The following is a 20,723-nucleotide window of genomic DNA, read 5'->3' on the forward strand; positions in this document are numbered from 1 at the left end:
ATCTCCGTGTCTAGAACAGTGCCTGCAACCAATATTTGTTGAAAGAATGACTTAACAAGGAATGTGTTTGGGAGTACAAAAATATATGAAAAACAATACTGCTAAACAAATTTAACTGAGACAAAAATTATGAGCAGGTCGGTTGTTCTCTCACAAAAGCACTACTTTTCCAGTGGGATTAAGGATTAAGAGAGAGGGCTTCAAGATTCTTTGCACTGAGAAAAATGATGAAACGGTTAAAACATTTATTCTCTAAATGTGACATGCTCTAGGAGCTACACATCACTTCAGCTCATGTTTACACATTATGCTACTATAACTGCTTAAAATGTAGGGATTTTTAATTGAATTTTATGGCTGGCCTACATTGTTGATAGTAATTTTTATGTTATAGCTTATGAGTTTAGTCATAGAAGGATATAGAGAAATTTCCATTGATGTAATAAAATATCTATAAAAACAAAATGGTGTTTCCTTAGTAGGTAGCTATTTTATGTATCTCTAAATCTCTGAGCACTCAATTATAAAAATTCATTTTGAGAAAGAATATTTAGTAAATTAAATAACTTTCTTTAAAACAATAAGACTCAATGATATAGTCCCGGGTATTTTACATAGAATAGATATTTTTAATAAACTATTTTGTATTTTCAAATTACCACAGTAATATATTGACAGGTAGGAACGCAAAACTTACCCCAAATTTCCTTATTTGTGCTATTCATAGTCAAGCAGATTATTATAACCCATGGCATTTTAAAATATATTTACTATTTATGCTTTATCAGTTGGATTTCATTTAGCGTTCCAAGAGAGTTATGAAAAGTTATAGTTATATTGTTTCATATTGTTGTCTTTGTAAAAACAATTTTATTTTAATTTGGTGAAGCCACTTAACATCAGATTTACCCTGTTTAATTTTTAAATGTACAATACAGTATTGTTGAGTGTAGGTACAATTTTGTACAGGAGATCTCTCGGCCTTATTCATCTTGCTTAACTAAAACTTTATGCCCATTGATTAGCAACTCCTTATTTCCTCCTCACCCCAGCTAAGTGAAATAAGCCAGATCAGAAAGACAAATACTGTACTACATCATTCCATGTGTATGAGATATTGAAAATAGTCAAATTTAAGTTATTATATTTTATTAAGTTTTTGTTTTTAATGGCCAAATAGGTTTTTAATTGGAAATTATATTATTGACCTATACTTAAAGTATTCAAGTAACTAAATGAAGTTTTCAAGACGCTATTTTTCTTAGGAACATTTAGATTTTATTTTTTCAAAAAGCATATGCATTAATCAAATTTAATGTGAACTCAAACTGATTCTTTTCCATAGTTAGTAATAGTTATTCAAGATATTTTACTTATTTTACCATGGGAAACAGTGATGAAAAATGGGAATGTTCCATTATTATTGACCTTTAAAATCTCTTAAGTTAAGGATTATGAATACTTTTGGCTGAAAGCATACATAATCCTGCTATTTTCTTTTTCTTCTATATATTCCCTCTCAACAGCACTTTCTTGAATTTTAAAATGGATAACATTCATTTGACATTTTGCAGTCTAAAAATTAAATTTTCATGCTTGCTTTGAATGCATCTGGGAACCTAGAAATGAAATTTTGATAGAAATAAAAATGCCACTGGGAATATTATTGATTACCTGGAATGTGTGGCTTTCGTTTGCCAATTAAAACATATTAGCCAAGTCGTCTGGAAGTGAATTGGTGTCTATTTTTTCAATCATTGATATAATAGACAATTTACATCAGTTGTTTATAAAAGCTTTCAGATGATCTTAAAATATTAGAATGTAAAAGGTCTCACTAATTTTGTAGAATTTAGACAATTCGAGAAACATTTTCAGAGTGTTTTAATACCTCTGAATTCTAAAACGAGTAGTCGCAAAAGATTGGTCACAAAAGATTGGTTTGAACCTTTATACTATCTTTAATAAAAGGGTATTCCTCTCCTTTGTTAATTGCTAATTTAAAAATAAGAATAATTTTTTATATTGTCTCAACTTAATTCCTGACTTTTGTCAATCCAACATTATATTTAGATCCTCTGCTAGAAACAGATCTATAAATATGGAGAACAAACTGACTGTTGCCATAGGGGTGGGGGAATGGGAGGAACAGGCTTCCCGTTATGGAATGAAAAGTCATGGGGACGAAAGGTCTAGCATGGGAATAGAGTCAGTGGTACTGCAACAGTGTTGTCTGGTGACAGGTGGCAGCTACAGTTGTGGTGAGTTTAACATAATGCATAGAGTTGTCGAATCATTATGGAATACCCTTGACACTAATGTAACATTGGATATTAACTATACTTAACTAAATAAAACTCTTTAAAAATAAAATACTGCTAATTTGTCCTATCATTCTATGGTGATTTGTTCTTATTCATTACTATTGTGCACTATTGTTACTGAAACTCTGAACTCTCAGGTGGCTAGCTCCCAAGCAATTCATTTGTTGCTAAATTCTGTTGATGGTTCCTAAACTTCAAAGCATCATGCAAATGTTAATTATGATTCACTGCCTTCATTCTTTTTATTTTTTTAAAATGTGTATTTATTTTTGAGAGAGAGAGAGACAGAGAGAGAGACAGAGAGAGAAAGAGAGAGAGTGAGAGAACAAGTGGGGGAGGGGCAGAGAGAGAGGGAGGAACAGAATGTGAAGCAGGCTCCAGGCTCTGAGCTGTCAGCACAGAGCCCGACGCGGGGCTTGAACCCATGAACTGTGAGATCATGACCTGAGCTGAAGTCAGAGGGCTTAACTGACTGAACTACCTAGGTGCCCCTCATGGCCTTCATTCTGAATGCCAGTTCACTGAATGGCTGTTCTGGCCCCTGTACCTGGCAAGCCTAGGCAATGCAGAGACTTAAAGTGGAGACTTTACCTTTAAGGAACTTAAGGAACCCCTTGGAGCGATACTGCATTTTTCCTTGGTAAGATTGAGATGGTCAAGTTCTACTTGGATTTTTAGAACTTTCTAGTTTCAAATTTTAATCCCTTTTAATATTCATGGTGTATTCACTATTTTTCTATTTGTTTTGAAATCTCCTTTTAGGTCTAATATTTCTTAGGGAGGGCCATACTTTCCTTTTTACAATTTTATAAACTCCAAATTGACATGGTATAATTGTCCCTTATTTTCAGGCTCCTCCCCTTCCTCCTCTTCCTCATATCAGTTTTATGACAGGTACTTTGTTTATGCTTATTAACTACTCAGAGTGCTAATTTGGTACTTATCCTCCATTATTGGTACATTACACATGACAGACCGAGGTCACACTGCTTCCTTAATATTTTGTCCCTGTCTCATTTCTGTCTGACCTCAACACCTGTGATCTCAACCTTGACATTTCTACTTAATAATAGTAGCTCTCTTTATTAATTACCTAGTTCTATGTATTTTTGTGCTTCATGTACATCATCTCATTTAATTGTGTGCTTGCCCTTGAATAGGTGTTACTCCCACTTTCCAGACGAAGTGTCTGAGGTACAGGATGAGTCTCTATGCTCAGGATGACAAAGGCGATATTTAAAGCCACCTGTAACTTTTACCAACTTTCATGCTCTGTCACCTCACAATGAATACTAACTAGTTATTCCTTGCGAGGCAAAATTAAGTATAGGGAAAAGAGTTCCCTTTCTTATTCCTACCTTTAAAAAAAAAATCAGTTGTTGGAGCGCCTGGGTGACTCAGTCTGTTGAGCGTCTGACTTCGGCTCAGGTCATGATTGGTTTGTGAGTTTGAGCCCCGCATCCGGCTCACTGCTGTAGGCACAGAGCCCACTTTGGATCCTCTGTCCCCCTCTTTCTGGGCCTACCTTGCTTGCACGCTCTCAAAAATGAATAAGCGCTTAAAAAAATTCAGTTGTTGGCGTGGAAGTAATGAGTTTTCTATAAGAAATTTTAAAGCAGGTGTTCTAATCTTGTTCTTATGGTCTGAAGTCATATTAGGATATTATTTGACTTACTAAGGTACTACATACCCAGATGTCCTAAAATGTCCTAAAGTGTTATCAGATGTAGCAGCAGTGTGGTCCCAGGACCCATGGAAAGGAGGGCTCTCAAAATACTTTCAGGGAGTCCAAGAGGTCAAAATATTTTGCATAATGATACTGAGACCTTATTTACCTTTAAAAAACCTCATTCTCTCATGAGTGTACTGGAGCTTTTGAAGGCTACATGTTTTGTGACATTGCAACAGACTGAATGTTAGAAGTGGATATGGAAATCCAAATGACTTCTTAAGACACACTTGGAAACTGAGGGTTGATGGGGGTGGGAGGGAGTGGAGGGTGGGTGATGGGTATTGAGGAGGGCACCTTTTGGGATGAGCACTGGGTGTTGTATGGAAACCAATTTGACAATAAATTTCATATATTGAAAAAAAAAATAAAAAAATAAATGTTCAGTGAAAAAAAAAGACACACTTGAAGAATTTTGTAAAGTGTGTATTTTTTTGAAAATATTTATTTCTTATTAAAATATGGTACTTATGCTAATATGTGATGGATTTGTGGTTGTAGCTTTTTTTAATTAACAAATATTTTTATTCATAATTTTCTTTTCTAATATAGTAAATATTGACATGGAACCAATGTGTGTAGAGACATCCTGAAACCAGTGTGTTTGAGAAACACTGCCATATAAAGCTGTATGTTACAAATAAGACCCTTGATTTTTATTTTTACTTTTTAAGCTTTTTAAAGATGTTTATTTCATTATTTTTGAGGGAGACAGAGCGCGAGTGGCGAAGGGGCAGAGAGAGAGGGAGACAGAGAATCCCAAGCAGGCTCCAGGCTGGTTCTGTCAGCACTGAGTCCGATGAAGGGCTTGAACTCATTAACTGTGAGATCATGACCTGAGCCAAAACCAAGAGTCAGACAAGAGTCATCCAGATGCCCTTGATTTTTAGAACCTGTGTTCAGAAACCTTGATCTATTTACGACAAGTTTTCTCCAGAGTTTCCATGAAAAATGCTTGTAGTCAGTGATGGTAGTGAGGAGAATGAAGAAGTTTCAAATGAGAATCTTGTGAATCAATATGACAGTCTCAGGAAGGTTGACAATGAAGATGAGTGAAAACTTATTTTCAAAGTCTCTGTTGATTTTTAAATGATTATTATTTATCTCCATTTTTATCTTTTCTTGTTTTTGTAAATAAAACTTTAGTTCTGTCAGATGTCTTTGGTAAAATTTTTGTATGCATCTCACTCATTCAGGTAGCATTTAGGGAGAGTAGTCTCGCCAGTAGACTGGTGAATTCCAAAGAGAGTATGAACACATAGTCATGAATTTTATTCTGAACTGTACAGCAAATGATGGAGCTAAGATTCAGGTCTATAGCCCAACCAATGAGGCCAGTTTCTATATTTATCTATCAAACTTTAATTATTTGGAACTGAGAAATATAGTCCAACAAACACATATTGAACATGTATTATGCACAAAGAATTCCCATCTCTCTAGTCAAAGCAAGGTTTAACTTCATTAAGACATTTCTCCTCTCTAAATATTTTAAAACACAGGTACGACTTTAATGCTAAAACACAAGAGAACCATTTTCCTTTGACCCTCTTCATAGATTCATGTAGGAATATGGCATTAAGTGATATTAAAGTTTTGTGTGTGTTTATAAAAGGTTTTCTTCCTCTTTTTGATATGAGGTGTTTAAAGTGTACTGTGTAGCTTGTGAACCCAAGAATACTTTATGTTTTTTAATCTGAAGAACAGCCATAATGTTTTTTTTAATATTAATTTGCACCTCTTTAGATTTCCACAGAGGACATTTCTAAAATTTATGTGTAGCATAAACACTTCTTTTAGTTAATTGTAGAAGTTTAACACTGACTATATTTACAGCCCCGTAGGTATAGTTGAAAATTTACATATTAAACAGAGATGCTCTCTGGCATGGTTTAAGAAAATGATCTGTGTTCTTAATTACACCTTTAGCATAAATGTGTGAATGTCATTTACTGAAATGTAAAGAAGAAATCTATGATGATGAAGATAATGATGATGATAATATAAAACATTAATTATATTAAGTTGGCAAATTTTGTGGTTTTTTTAGTATATGATAAATTTATATTTAATGAGACTATGAGTTGAAGTTTATTTCAATATGATGAAAATTCTAGACTTATAATTAGTTTCATAGCTATTTTATGTCTTTTAGGTGAATGAAAACTTCCATCTCAATGAATTTCAAAGCTAAATTTCCAAACTAAATTAAGGAAGTATGTAACTATGTTTATACTTTTCATAGTAATTGATTTTATTCCTAGAGTCAAATACTGATTTCTAGTATACAGAATGAGTGCATCATTTGACTTAATGAAAATGAGTTGGTTGTTCATTTACTACGTGTGACAAAATTACATTTCCCTATTTTTAATGTTTTTAAATGTTTACTTATTTTTGAGAGAGCAAACAGGAAAGGGGCAGAGAGAGACGGAGATACAGAATCTGAAGCAGGCTTCAGGCTCTGAGCTGTCGGCACAGAGCCCAGCGCAGGGCCCGAACCCACAAACTGCAAGATCATTACCTGAGCTGAAGTCGGACGCTTAACTGTCCAAGCCACCACGCGCCCCAACGTTTCCTATTTTTAAAAGACAGTCTATCAAAAGCTGTTAAGAGAGAATCTCCTACGATATTTCAAGCATAAGAATAATAATTATCAATATTTCCCAATTAATATTTGTCCTTTCCTTAAGCAGGTTTAAAGATACTTAAAACATAGTCCAAAATTAGAGTTGACAATTGCAAATACAAACCAACCAACACAGTAATAAAATCAATACTTACATTTCCCTTGAGGCCACTACTTACTGTTTGCCGCACCATTTCCTTAATGGAATGGCAGTTATGTTTGCAGAAACCTTGTAACTACCATTTTTATGTTTTAACTAAAAGCAGCTTTCTTGAAGAAGTATGATAAAGAAATTCTTGAGCTGCTGTTAAAAATTGTCATAACCATTTAATAGTTAATAGGAGTGCAGAGAAAGCAACCTTTCTCTTTAAAATCTTTTCCAGATAAACATTGTAGCCTTTCATATGAGGTGCTGTGTTTCTGATAATGGCAATATGTCTTTTATGTGTTCATTATGATGGACATTGACTTCATATTTAAACATCTCGCTACACTTAAACAACTCACCCAGTTTAAATGGACATATACAATTACTAGGGTGCTTTTCATTTCGGGCTGATTTTGAAAGTGTACTGTCAAATATGTAAAAACTGGAGGGAAGAAAGGGAAATTAGCAGTTTTACTCTGCATATTAAGATTAATTTCAAAATCTAATTGACAAAATGTCTTACTAGCTATTCAGTTGATTTTTCTTCTTATTGTTTTGACGGGATAGTAATTTCCCTTTTTTAGTCATTATTTTGCATTTCTTATGAAATTATCTAATATTGATATAGCATTTTAATGCCAATTCTTTTAACAGATTTACATTTTTATAGGCTTCAGTCTAAGTTAGAAATTAATTTATCTCCACATTTGCTTCTGATCTTTTTCTTAAAGATAATAATAGTCTAAGAATCATTCAGGATGGAACAGTGCATTTTACGTGCCAGAGGAATTTATGCATGGTCAAACTTTGTTTTTGAGAGTAATTGTACAAACTAAAATAGAGAAGTCGCGTGAACAGAATTCATGGCCCTTTTTAGAGGCCACGTTTTGAAACAGGATATTGAAAATGAAGTCCATTGGCCAGCTTCGGTGTTTTTCCATGATGATGTCAGCAGCTGTGTCGCGTGATAAAGCTGCAATATTTTCATGACAAAGAAAAATTCATATCCACATCTTTAATAAATGAAGGAGAAAAAAAAAAAAACCTCGTCCATACTGGATTCATATATTCCCATCAGAACCTTTGTAGCGTCTCTCAACTGTAAATATTGAGAGTAAGATCAGAATGAAAGGGGTGTTGCATCAAAATTAATCGCTGAAGTTATTACTTACGGTGTCACTTGTTTCCCATATTCAGGCTTTCCACACAAAGCTTTGAAGAGCCCTACAGGACCAACCAAATGTAATTGATACAGAATCATTGCCACACAACAGCTGCACTAACAGGGTGCTGCAGCTTTTACTTTAATCTACCTTTCTTTCTGAGAGTTTATTATGTTTTTGAATTTATTCTTTTGTAGATCCGGGAGCTATCTTTTTTATGGAAATTAATCTTTTTAGAAGATTTGTACTCTCTTTTTCAAACACTAATACATTCATTCAAGTATCCTATTATTCAGATCCAGCTGGCTTTTATCTGGTGATATTTACTTCAAAAAGCCAAGTTAAATGGTATCATAGATTAATTCTCAGGGCACAGGAAAGCTTTTTTAGAGAAAAACATGATTTGGTAATTACTTGAAATATCATAATAAAAATCACAGAAAATGTCAAAAATGTATTGTATAATCTGTCATAATAGGAAGCTTCAAGAAGTTGTTTCATTAGAAATGTGATATTCTGAGTCCCTCGTAAGTTTTCATTTCAGTCAAACATGATATAACTCGAAAGTTTGCTTTGGGTTCTAATAAACTGTATTATGAATTTTAGGTTTATATTGTTTGTTCACACAAAGCAGTGAAACTTCAAAAGGGACATTATCCACTGCTATCTCTTACATAAATCAAACTGGAAATAAGACACATTTTACAATTCAATTTAAGATCCCACTGAGACAATAATGTTGCAAGCTGTGCATTTTGCAAAGTAATATAGTAATGTCTAGTTTGCATTTTTGAAAAACCAAATTAATCACACTTTATTGAATATGTTGGAGCAAACCTAAAATTCATCTATTATTAAAAACTTGTGCAACAAACACAAACTATATTTTATACATAAAGGACAAACTCATTTATTCATTAGGATAAAACACTTGGAGTTTGCATTTTGTAACTATGAAAGAAATGACATTTGCTTATGGGGGCTGTTTTGAATTTTTAAAAGCAGTCTATACATAGTAAGCTTTTTGAAAATTTATCTTAGCATATTAAATTATATCAAGTTTCAAGGCATGCAGATGATAATAGAAGTTAACTTGAAAACTTTGGGGGTAAGAAAACAAAAATTGTTAAAGTAAATGATATACTTTAAAAAGACATCTCATATGAATCAGAGTATCGCTTTGTGTCTTACTTTACATGTGTGCACCTTAACATAATATAAACTTTTTCTGGTTTTGATAAGAAAAATAAAACCCTCCCCAGGCAAAATAAAAGCTTATCATGTCCTACAATTTTATCAGCCTAAAAAAAGTAAGTAATTTTTGTATGCGTTCATTTGGATATACAGTTCCAATAAGACATTATGTGTAGTATTGGGAATCAAATTTTTGTGGCATCATCTAGATATTATTGCCTACGTGATGTATATTATATATGGTTATTTTTGAGGAAGTGTAGTAAGTCTAAGCACTGTGAATAGTGAGGAAAAGCGGAGAGCAAAAATATTGGCTAAGTTTGGATGTTTATTTTACTGGTGCATATTTTTCAATGTCAGGGTAGTAAATACTGTTTTGCTCTCTGCTTACATATCTAATATTGTGTAAGATAACCGTTATTTGAAGTGCTACAGAACAGTAATATACACTCTTCCCAGAATAGAAATAGCAATATTAAAACATATTTCCAGATTTAATTTTTCAATAAAATATTAAAGCCAAACTTGTCCTATCTCATAAACCTTATTATCAAATCATGAATTTGGTGGAATATTTCCTTCTTGCCTTTTCTAATTGTGTCACTCAGGGAGGGTCGAAAAAGGTCTATCAACTCTGAACCTACTGACAATTCTCCTGCTTTTCTATTAAGAACCTACCTTGTTGACTCATATCCACTGGTGAGCTGTGTCCTATGTCACGAAAGAGCAATTTGCATCTCTTCACGTGAAGACTTCCATACAAGACACACATGGTTTTCCTTTTATTGGGGAAAAATATTGGGTGCGTATATAAGAGGAATTGGTTTAAAAGCCACAGGGTTCAGATATAGGGAAGAGTATGCAGTTATGTCCTCACTCAGCATAACTTTTTTCATGTCTGGCTCTGGAAACCAATTTGTTCCTCAATCATCATCTTAGGAAGCTCTAATGATAGAGAACACAAGATTTTTTTTTTCTATTTTATCAATTTTCCAGTGGCATGAAATATGAGAATCAGGATTCCTGCCCTGGTCACATCAATGTCATGTAGTAGATGACAGAACCTGCAATGATTATTCCTGATGATGAGTTCCTTCTCCTCCTTCTGACCATCTGATACATTGCTTTAATCATATCTCTCCCCTGCCTAAGATGATGACCAAACTCATCATCCTGACATCTGAGAACTTTCATAATCTGGACCTAGCCTACCTAATTCTTTCTGACTTCTGATGCTTTCCTAATATGTACTTTCTCCTCCATCAGTGGAGCGACCAGCTGTCATCCAGACCCACCATTTATGTTTGCTGTGCCTTCTTGAACAGCCCAGGCAATTCTCTCAACTCGATGTGTTCTGTTGCGAAGTAGAAAGGATTTAGGTCCAAGGATCAGACAGTAAATGTATTCCAAATCCTGCTTTTTTCCGAAAGAGTTATATGGCCTCCTGAGTTTCATTTAATCATTCAGAACCCGTTTCCTCTGCTGCAAAATGAGAGGATTGTGCTTGATGGTAAAGTCTTCTCAGCAAGGTCTTTCCAGGGTGCTCTCCTAACACACATGCTTACATGTGCACACATACATCACATATGTGCAAACATTCTTTCAATCTTCTGTGATCGGGATCTCATTTAACCTGCAATGTCACTTTATTTATTTATCTGCTCGTTGTTTTCTCTACCTGCCTCCCAACTAGAATATAAACTCCAGGAAGATACAGATTTTTAACTGCTTGCTTTACTGCTCTAGTCCTGGTGCTCACAACACTGCCTGATACACAATAGATGTTTGATATATGTTAAAAAAGGTAATGAATGATTTCGGTGTCCACTTTGTGCCCCAACAACTCTATGTATATTCAACTCTATTCAAATATATACATAAACATGAATTATATATGTATAGTGGTGTTTTAAATATAATTGCTTGCTCCTTGTCCTGTACACTGTAACATTCTTGACCTCAAGTTCTCTTTGTGTGATTATATATTGATATTTTAAAAAGTTATTTGTGTTTTCTGTCCTATTTCTATTTTTTTTTTCCTATTTGATGTGGTTACATCATATTCTTAATAGTCTGCTGGTTTTTTCCTGTTTCCTCTCCAAGATTTTTAATATGCAGTATTAACTTGACTTTTGGATAAACAAGAACATGAAATCTTTTTCAAGGCCAGAACTTAAACATATATTAATATTAGCCTGAGCAAATTCACATGAGAATATTTTCAAAAATTATTTTCACAGTAAGTAGAAATTTGACACATTTAAAAATTAAGCATTCTATTCTAAAACTCTTAATACTTTTTTGGATTTATTAAATTTAAAATAGATGATACATAAATATACAAAAAAGTCCCCCATCGTGTTATACACATAAGCCATTAAACAATTATTTTTGAATTTTTGTTTATCGATGTATACATATCAGAATTATAATTCTTTGAGAACAGGATTCAAATACATGATAAGGTACGAAATATGTTCAAGAGATTTCTTTGCAAAAACCATCTCTTTACAAGAAATCTCATAGAACAAAATTTCAGGATTTACCAAGGAGGAAAAACACTTTCTGTACAGACCATTTAAATTAAAGGAAGATCTTGAGGTATTTAATTTGTTTTGAAAAATTGCGTTTTAGCCTACTAACCGAAGTCTTAAATAGCTATTTAATATAAGTTATTTTAATTAGGAGCAACATTTAACAAGGTGTATTTACCCAGGTGTTAGGCCAGGTACATCTAAATGACAGCACCTGTGTGCTGTTGACAGTGGTTCTAACATTCCCTGTGTAATGATGTGAGAGAACATGTGTGGTAGAACAGAGAAAAATTAGAAATAGTGCAATATTTTAATATTGGAGGGGATAATGAAATTATTTAAGACAAATTTCGGGATCACAAAGGAAAATAACAGATCATAATATTTTTCTTTATTACAGAGGGTCTTTTCTACAATTAGATCACTATTTGTTATTCAATAATAAGGATCCCTCCCTAGATGATAATTTTTTAATAGATAGAGGTCTCTTTACTCTGAAAACATGTGAAATACAATATCTTTAGTACAGATAAAGACAATTTGTATAGATATTGCTTTTATAAGTTTAAGACTTTTGAAAATTCTGATTTTTCTATTTGATCACCTTAGAAAAGATGGCAATTTCCCCATTCATTATTTCTTTTAACAAGGCATGCATCTTTTTAGCATTGATGTTGGGAAAATTTTATTGAAGAAAAATGATTAAAATGATTTATTCCAATACTACAGTGTGTGTGCATGTGTGTGTGTTTGTGTGTGTGTGTTAAATGAACATAAAACCCATGTTAACACTCAATTCTGACACTGAATCATTGTGTGACCTTAGGTTGGTTGCATTCTCCTTATATTTTTCATTGGTTATACTATGGTTATAATAGTTACAGTAGATATTTTTTAAATAAAAAATGAATAAGGATGTTTAAGTTTTACTTTCTATTGACCTAAGAGTGTTGATATTATCAGAAAATCAATCCGCATTTCAAAACACATTTTGTAACCATTTATCTTATTCTAATTCACATTGTGACACCAATCTAAAAGCATATGCGTTTATTCTTGGGAGAAAAATGAATGCTTATATTTAATTCCCAAATTGGAGTTAAAAGTGTGGAAATGAAATTATCCACATTAATGCTAATCATCTTAAGTATTTTTTTCATTGCTAGCAACTGAAATTATAGTGGTCATTTTGACCTTGAAAATCACCTGTTATGTCTGCCTATGAAAAACTGATGAAAAGTGCTTTGAATTGTATGTCTTCACTACATATAATAAAAGCTATGGAAAGAATGATTTGGTTTCATATAAACAGTAGCTTTCAACAGGTCTGCCATCTGCATGTAATCTCACCACTATAATATAATATTATTTCAATGGTCCTTCAAATGTGCTGAGTTATTTGCGATATGTAGTCTTTTGATTTAAAGCTGCCTCTCTCCTTAATGTTCTTAGGGGGGCCTTGTAATTGTTGGACATTCTAATTATTTATCGTATTACAAGTTGGGCGAATGGCATCTTTTCAAGCTATGCTTATCTGTGTCTATTTGTGTTTTTTGTTTGTTTGTCCCGGTTCAGTCTGTTTACCTAAATAGTAGTTAGGATTGTTAAATCTTTACATCTGGTCATAATGTCCTACATTCATTCATTCAGTATTAATTAAGGACCCAAGATCTCTCAGTAATTCATGTTGATTTTCTTATTAAAAAGAATATTATAGTTTAGAAGTAAGTGGAGAGACCTGAATATTATGGACATTGGTATTCTTTTGTGCTAAGAATTTATTTTAAGAGTCATATACCAATATTTGTTTGGTCCTGCTCAGCTTCTTGGTCTTCTTTTTCTTCTACTTGTTTTATTTTTAAATCATTCATCTGGCTTATTTGGGGTTTATTATGTGGCTTACAGTACAAATACACTTTTAGTAGAAGTATCTTTATACTTTCTATGTCCTCTCCAAGCATCACAGCTTAATCTCCTACCTACAAGTCAAAGACATCCACATCTTCCTCACTGAGTATCTGCTTTTCTTCCAAATTTCAGTTCCGTATTTCTCACTGCTTATTGTCAATCTTTATTTGACTGTTCCTGAAGCATCTCATATTTAGTATGTCCAAAATCGAACTAATCTTCATTTATTTCTAAATCAGATCTTCCTCATTAGGTGACTAAAATTTTGGATTGCATGTTCACAATTCCAGAATCTAAATCCTGGGGCAAATTAAATCAACCTTTATAACAGTAATGTGGATCTACCTCAGAGTTTCCAAAGATTCATTGGATAGTATGTATAAAACCTTATTACGCAGTGCCTAACACATTGAAAGTAGACAATACATGTTAGATATCATCATCATCATTATCATCATCACTCCTTAATAATATCTCCACACATCCTGTTAGTCTAGATACTCAGATCATCTTTCACATTTTATTCTCTTCATCCCCATTTGTATCCAAATGATTACCCAGTTCTGTCAAGCTTATTTTCAGAATACCAAACATATGTCTTCTTCTTCATCTTCTCTTTCATTCCAGTCAAAGATAAAATTATGTACATATGTTTATATTTGTATCTCTCTCTCCCACACTGTAAGCTGGTCAAGAACAATGGCCATATCTTAGCATTTTTAAAAGCCACATTGAAGTTTCCCTCATGTGAAGGTAAAAATTGGTCCGAGAATTGCAGTTTTCAACTCAAGAACTGAGAATTATTCCTACTCTGTTAAATGCTGGGGATACAATGATGAACAAAAGCTACATAGGTCTGCCCACATGGTGCTTACATTAAGACAAGAAGTGTTGGGTCTTTCCTTAATAACAGTGGGAAACAACTGAAGTCCTCTAAGCAGGGGAATGACAGTGTCAGATTTGTACTTAAAAGTAATGATGATATAGAAGTAGAGATAAATGACGTAGATGAAATCAACAGGACAGGAAATGGAATTGGACATTTGTGACACACAGTGAGAGAAGAGGAGATAAAGATGATCCCTAGGTTTCTGGCTTATAAACTAGCTATTGATGTCATTCTTTAAGGCTAACTAGGTTTGGGGAGAAGATAATTTAAGATGTAGATCCATACAGACAGAGAAATATTGAGATGATTTCCACGAGTATGATATGCTACCTATGGGGGTTTTATGCTTTTTGGAAAATTTAATAGCAATTTGGCTCAAGTGAGAAAAATTTTCAATTTCAACATAAATCATTTAAAACTGAAAACACTGTATAAAACAATGGAAATGAAAACTGATTTCAACTGACCATGAACAACACTTATGCATGAACATAAAATTGTTAATATTATATACCACGACGTTGATTACACTACTAACAGTATATAAAGTATATTAACTTGAAATTTTATTTGATGTAATTGTAAATCTATAGGGAAATTACAATATCCTTAGAGAGGAGAATTTCTAGTTCATTTGTTTGCCTAATGGAAAAATAATTTGATGAGTTAAAGTGGGAAAAGGTAGAAATTCATTGACATTGGCAGTGAGAAAGGTTAAAAGATGCAGTTAAACTGGATACATTATACCCAACTGCTTTATTTTGAAGAATTTCATGAATACATTTTAGATTGGAAAGCTTACATGTTTTTAGTATTGTTATTTCTATACTGTCCATAATAGCTAGTGTTATAGTTTAGCTGTAGAAATTAACCAATCTGTTGCAATATGATTTCCACTAAATAGAGACATTTGGCTCTTGCTTCCAACCATCTTATAGTCCATAACAACAAAACACCTAAATATTTAATCCATACAAATTGGATATAAAATTTGGCTACTATTTCTTTCCTTGAGTCCTATGTAACTAATTACTCAGTCTAAGTCTGCTTTTGTTTTGTTTTGTTTAGGGAATCGATTTTACCTGGTTAACACTTAGAGCATGGTGCTAATGAATCCAAAGAAAACAGCAGCATCAAAAAGCAAAGTGTTTTCTGATATAATTATCTCTGTCTTCTCCGCATAAAGTATTTAACCTTTTATCTTTATAGTAATGGCCTTCCTTCTTTTATAAGTTGTATCAAAACTTTCTGGATTTTGGTATGAAATCAGGGAAAATACATACAGTATTGAATTCTGTATACAACAATTCATTCTAATAATTTTTATGAATTTAAGGTCAAGGCTTTTAAAATGTAAGCCATTGTGTATCGTAAGTTACCTAATGCTGTTCTGGTTTTCCATGATTCCTCAAAGATTTTCAGGATAATTGTTTTTTATATGTCTCCCTCTTCTTTAAGGATCCTCTTATGTATTCCATTTGATACTAGTGACTTGAACTTCAGCTCTGATTTTACAATTTGTTTCTTATTCTTTTTAGTTCAATAATCATTAGCGATGGTGAAGAATATTCAATTAAAAAAAATAAGTGGCTCTGATTCTAGTATTTTATACGTCACTTTGTATAGCTTGTTAACTTATGCCACTTTCAACAGCTTTGCAGAATATGCAAGGAAATAGAAATGTCTCCACTTGGTGAAGAAATCTGGCTATAGGCATTGTTCTGATGAGTCCAGGGACTTTAATAGCACCAATGTTATATTATCATCAATATATATGTATATGTATATATATCTATATGTTATATTATCATCGATATATATGTGTATATATATATATAGAATATATATATGTATATATATATATGTCAAAAATATATATAATGTGTCAAAATAGCTCTGCTCTCAAAAGAAAACATCACAGGTAAAATAGAAGCCTTCTTGTATTGTAAGAGTTTTAAATTTCTAATGGACAAATATTTAACACTCAGGTAACAGAGAGTAAAGTTTAATTAATGATAGATAACTAAAGAAAATATATCTAAATATTGCTGGGAGAGTAACATGTTTACTTAAATGACTCCTATTTAATGGTAGTGGGATAGTTAGAATTCATGGAAATACTATTCTTTCCCTCTAAGGAAAAAAAGTAAGTTGATGTTAGAACATAAGCTAAGCAGTATTGGTTACATAACAGCCAACCAGATTTGTTTTTCCCCAGCGGTTCCAAATCAAACATGAGATGTGTACGTATACAAATTTTAGACTCTGGAAATGTCCTGCTCTGTGGGTGTTATTTTGCAATACCAGCCAGGAGGCATTTGTGGTGTTTTCTTTGCTGAGGCACTGCACTGAAACTGGAATGTTTTTTATTTTATTTTATTTTATTTTATTTTATTTTATTTTTTTATTTATTTTATTTTATTTTATTTATTTATTTATTTTATTTTATTTTACTTTATTTTATTATATTTGCTTTGTTGTTTTGTTTTGTTTTTTAATTGTAACCCTAATTAATTGTTCCCATAAAATATTACTTGCTCTCCATTCTAAAATAAAGTAATTTGATGAAGTTGAACCAAAACACCAAAAGATTTCAGTGTTTATATATGCTAACGTACATCAACTCAGATCATTATCCAGAAGAAAAAAAAGATTTAAAAAGATTACATTACATTAACTCAGGAGAGAACTGTGTCTCCTGTTTATGCAAAACACTAGGAGTACTGCTGACATTTTATATTTCATTTTTAAGGTGAAAAAAGCAAGTAACTTGTATATTCTCACTTACCTTTGAAATAACAACTAAACATCTGTAGTGTCTGTGACTAGTATTTGCTTTCACTGAATAGTCTTGTTTCCATTGTTAAGGTAGTGTTGACATCCTTCTAAGTGGTCTCCAATGGTATGTAGTAAATGCCTGCTCTTGCCATCATTTTCATTGTAAACGAATCTTGACAATGTCAGGTTCCCGTCACAGTCTATCAGTGTCACTCACTAAGCGGTGGTGTGACCGTTAGTCCCTTTGAGATTTCCTCCTTTATCAGGGTCAGTCTGTGGGAAGATCTGAATGAATAGTTACATGTTACCTAAGTATAAAGGGTAATAACTTTTACACGTACTTTTACTATTTTAATGCATGGTAGTTGAAAGACATTCTTTTTTTACAGGTCACTTTAATTTTGTGTTTGACATATATTCTATCTAAAATTCATAAAAATACACCATGGTGTTCCTTTTTGGAATCTATTCCTCATTAGATATATGCAGGGTTGAATAGTAAATATGATTATCTGGGCTAGGATATTTGGTGCCACTCATACACATAACCAAGTTTGTGTTTTGTTGTTGTTTTTTTAAATTAAACAGTAATAATATCCTTTCCCAAAGCATTTTACATTTTCTTTTCTACTTAAAAATTGTGTTCCACAAAACAAGGTGATCTTTCTTTGCCAATGATTATCTACACATTTAATCCTTCTTTAATTATTTTTTCATGGTAATCTTTTTTTTCGCACCTGTCTCAATTGATAATTGTTTGAGTTGATTTGCAAAATAACATTCCAAATGCTGAGGATTCACATTTCTTTCCTTTATTTCAGTTTACTCACAAGAATCAATTACTAAAATTTTATTTATACTCTAGCCATATTTATTGTTGGTTCTATTGAATATACCATGTCACCAGATATTCAGTAGAATTTTTCCTGTGGTCCCACACAAGAACAAAAGGTACCAGGTACCCCTCATTTTAAAGAAAGTAAAAAGCAGCTGCTACTTATCAATAGCACCTGAACCAGCCTATCTTAACTATCATCCAGGCCCCACAAATATCCTCCTGCCTCATTATAAGAGAGTATGACCGTAGAGAGAGGGGATTTGAAGAAATCCTTGCAGCGAAGAGACAGCATCTACTGGGAGGGCTGTGATTCAGTGATCTCTTTTTGAGAGCGTTTCCACACCACCAGTTGAAGGGAGGCTTTCCAAGTTTACAGGTGCCTTCCCCTTATTTCAGAGCTGGATTTCTGTTTTGGTGTGAACTGCTGATCTGTTTTCTGTATATATTTGAGCAGGGGGGTAAGGAATTGATAGGTGGCAGGCTAGAGAGTGGACATCATCGGAACAAGACGACCCACACCAAGAGAAGGACCTTATTGGTAAGCGGCAGTGGCAGTTTGGGGAGTTTAGAAGAGCAGGAAGCTGAAGATTTCCATTGTTAGTGACTCGTGCTTCTAGGAAGTTCCTCTGGGAGGGACCCTCTTAAAGGATCAGGCATGACTTAGTAGGAGATACTTAGCATTTAGGCATCTGCCATGTGGAAGATGTAAGTGGCTGATAGGCATAGTCGTAGAAGCAGGGAGAACTTGAGGTGGAACTGGTTGAGTCGGAGACCTTTATCCTACTATCCAGGAGAAGGAGAGAAGGAGAGAAGGAGGATGGATGAAAAACTAACCAAGCCATTGTCTTCCAGGCCACCTAGGTTCTTAGGGATGGCTAGTGCTGATAGAGATGGAGAAACAGAGATAAGCGTTAACTAGAATGGATTTTTTAATACTCAAGGTTATTAAGGGGCAGAAAAGGGAGCCTTGACAAAATGTGTTTGAAGGAACAAATTAGAGGAAAAAGAAAGCCATTTAATATTTGTAACTCAGCAGTTCTGAATGTCCCATAATCTGACTACCTTTAGAGTAGGGATAGCTTTCAAAATTTAAGGGTTTCTCCCCAAAGCAGTATATTTCTGCATTTAAAACTTGGTCCATCATAAGATATGTATCACAGACTAAGACAAAATATAAACTGGAGCAAGCCAAGAAAAGTAGTCTGAGCTTGTAAAAAGACGGAGATAGTGCATCCAGCTGTTTGCTTTTTTTCAGAACGTATAGCTATGTTTTAATGTTGGGGTGGGAAGCGTGTAAGATTGCAGAGAAAGTTCCATACCCAGTCTTTACAAATTCACGTTTCAGTTACACTAGATCTTAAGATCACTCTGCTTGTCCCTGAAGAATACACATCTTTTTACACAAAGGAAAACTAAACACACAATCACTTTTTGTATGTAAGTTCCAGATATTTGTACATTTTTATTGATAAATTCTTAATATCTGTATACCTAGGCAGGTAAGTGAATACTTACTATAGTATAGTAAGATACTATAGAATGAAAAATTAATAGTTTTTAGCTAGAGACAGAATTGGTAATCAGGCATTTTATTTCAACTTCCTTTCTTACATTTATGTACCCGCTTACCTCTGGCTGTGTGTGTTGCAAGACTCCATTTGTTAATTTTCACTCCACCAAAATCATGGCATAGCATTAATAACGGGCCTTCATTGTGCTTGTGGTTACGCTTCTTAATTTCAGCATATAGCAGCCGCCTGTTGTGTTCTACCTGCAGCTGAACCTATGTAAGCAGTTGTCTAGCCTGACACTGTTCCTGCGCTTCTCCACAATCTGTGTGTAAGACTAGGTATGGGAAATCTCTTTCCCTTCAGTTCCTTCCCCCCTACATTAAAATATGAATACAAATCTCAGGTAATCAACAGTTGGATCCACTGAGTCTTTTCATGAACCCATGACCATTTTCCTTTGCTTAAACCATTTTATAATTTTATTGTGTTTTATGAGTTTTTACATACATGCCTTGACAACCTATGATAGTATATGTTCTTTGGGGACCTGAAGGCTATATCACCTTCACCTTGTTCTTCCACTGTAAAGTCAAGAAACAGTTTGATTCAATAAGAATGGGGAAAGAGAGATGCATCAGGTATTTTTTTTTTGTTTGTTTCTCCTTACCAAATAGTAGAATTTCCTATATATTTTATCTTCTGTCTCTTGCAAGATTTCCTGTGGTCACAGTAGTAAATGTTAATTTTAAAGGTATACAAGTGTGTATATATATGTTTGCGTGTAGGCATAGTACATATATACTGGCTTATATCACTAAACATATTGGCTTAAACCAAAGCACTTGAAATCATACATTTAATAACTATGGGTATGTCTTGTTCTGAAATGGCCTATTTTCAATTCTTATTTATTCATGCTAATAGGAAAAGGATGTTATAAATAATGCAAAAATCACTTACAGCTGACTTAGTTATATATTGTATATTTTTCATCAGACTTGGTTTCTTAATTGTTTGCTCTATTTATTACCCAAACGAGCTAACATCATGAGTATTTAACAAATGATGATTGGTGGAG

The 20,723-nt window shown here is 33.3% G+C and overlaps 1 protein-coding gene across 2 annotated transcripts in view; it reads left to right on the plus strand.

Moving 5' to 3' along the window:
• The window catches only part of DACH1 (dachshund family transcription factor 1), a 436,159-nt gene that overhangs the window by 277,776 nt on the left and 137,660 nt on the right, over positions 1 to 20,723 (plus strand). The gene's annotated exons all lie outside the window — the stretch shown is intronic.

The sequence above is a fragment of the Puma concolor genome, chromosome A1, assembly GCF_028749965.1.
Source record: "Puma concolor isolate L17-30 chromosome A1, mPumCon1.1.hap2, whole genome shotgun sequence".
In the NCBI taxonomy this organism is placed as follows: Eukaryota; Metazoa; Chordata; class Mammalia; order Carnivora; family Felidae; genus Puma; species Puma concolor.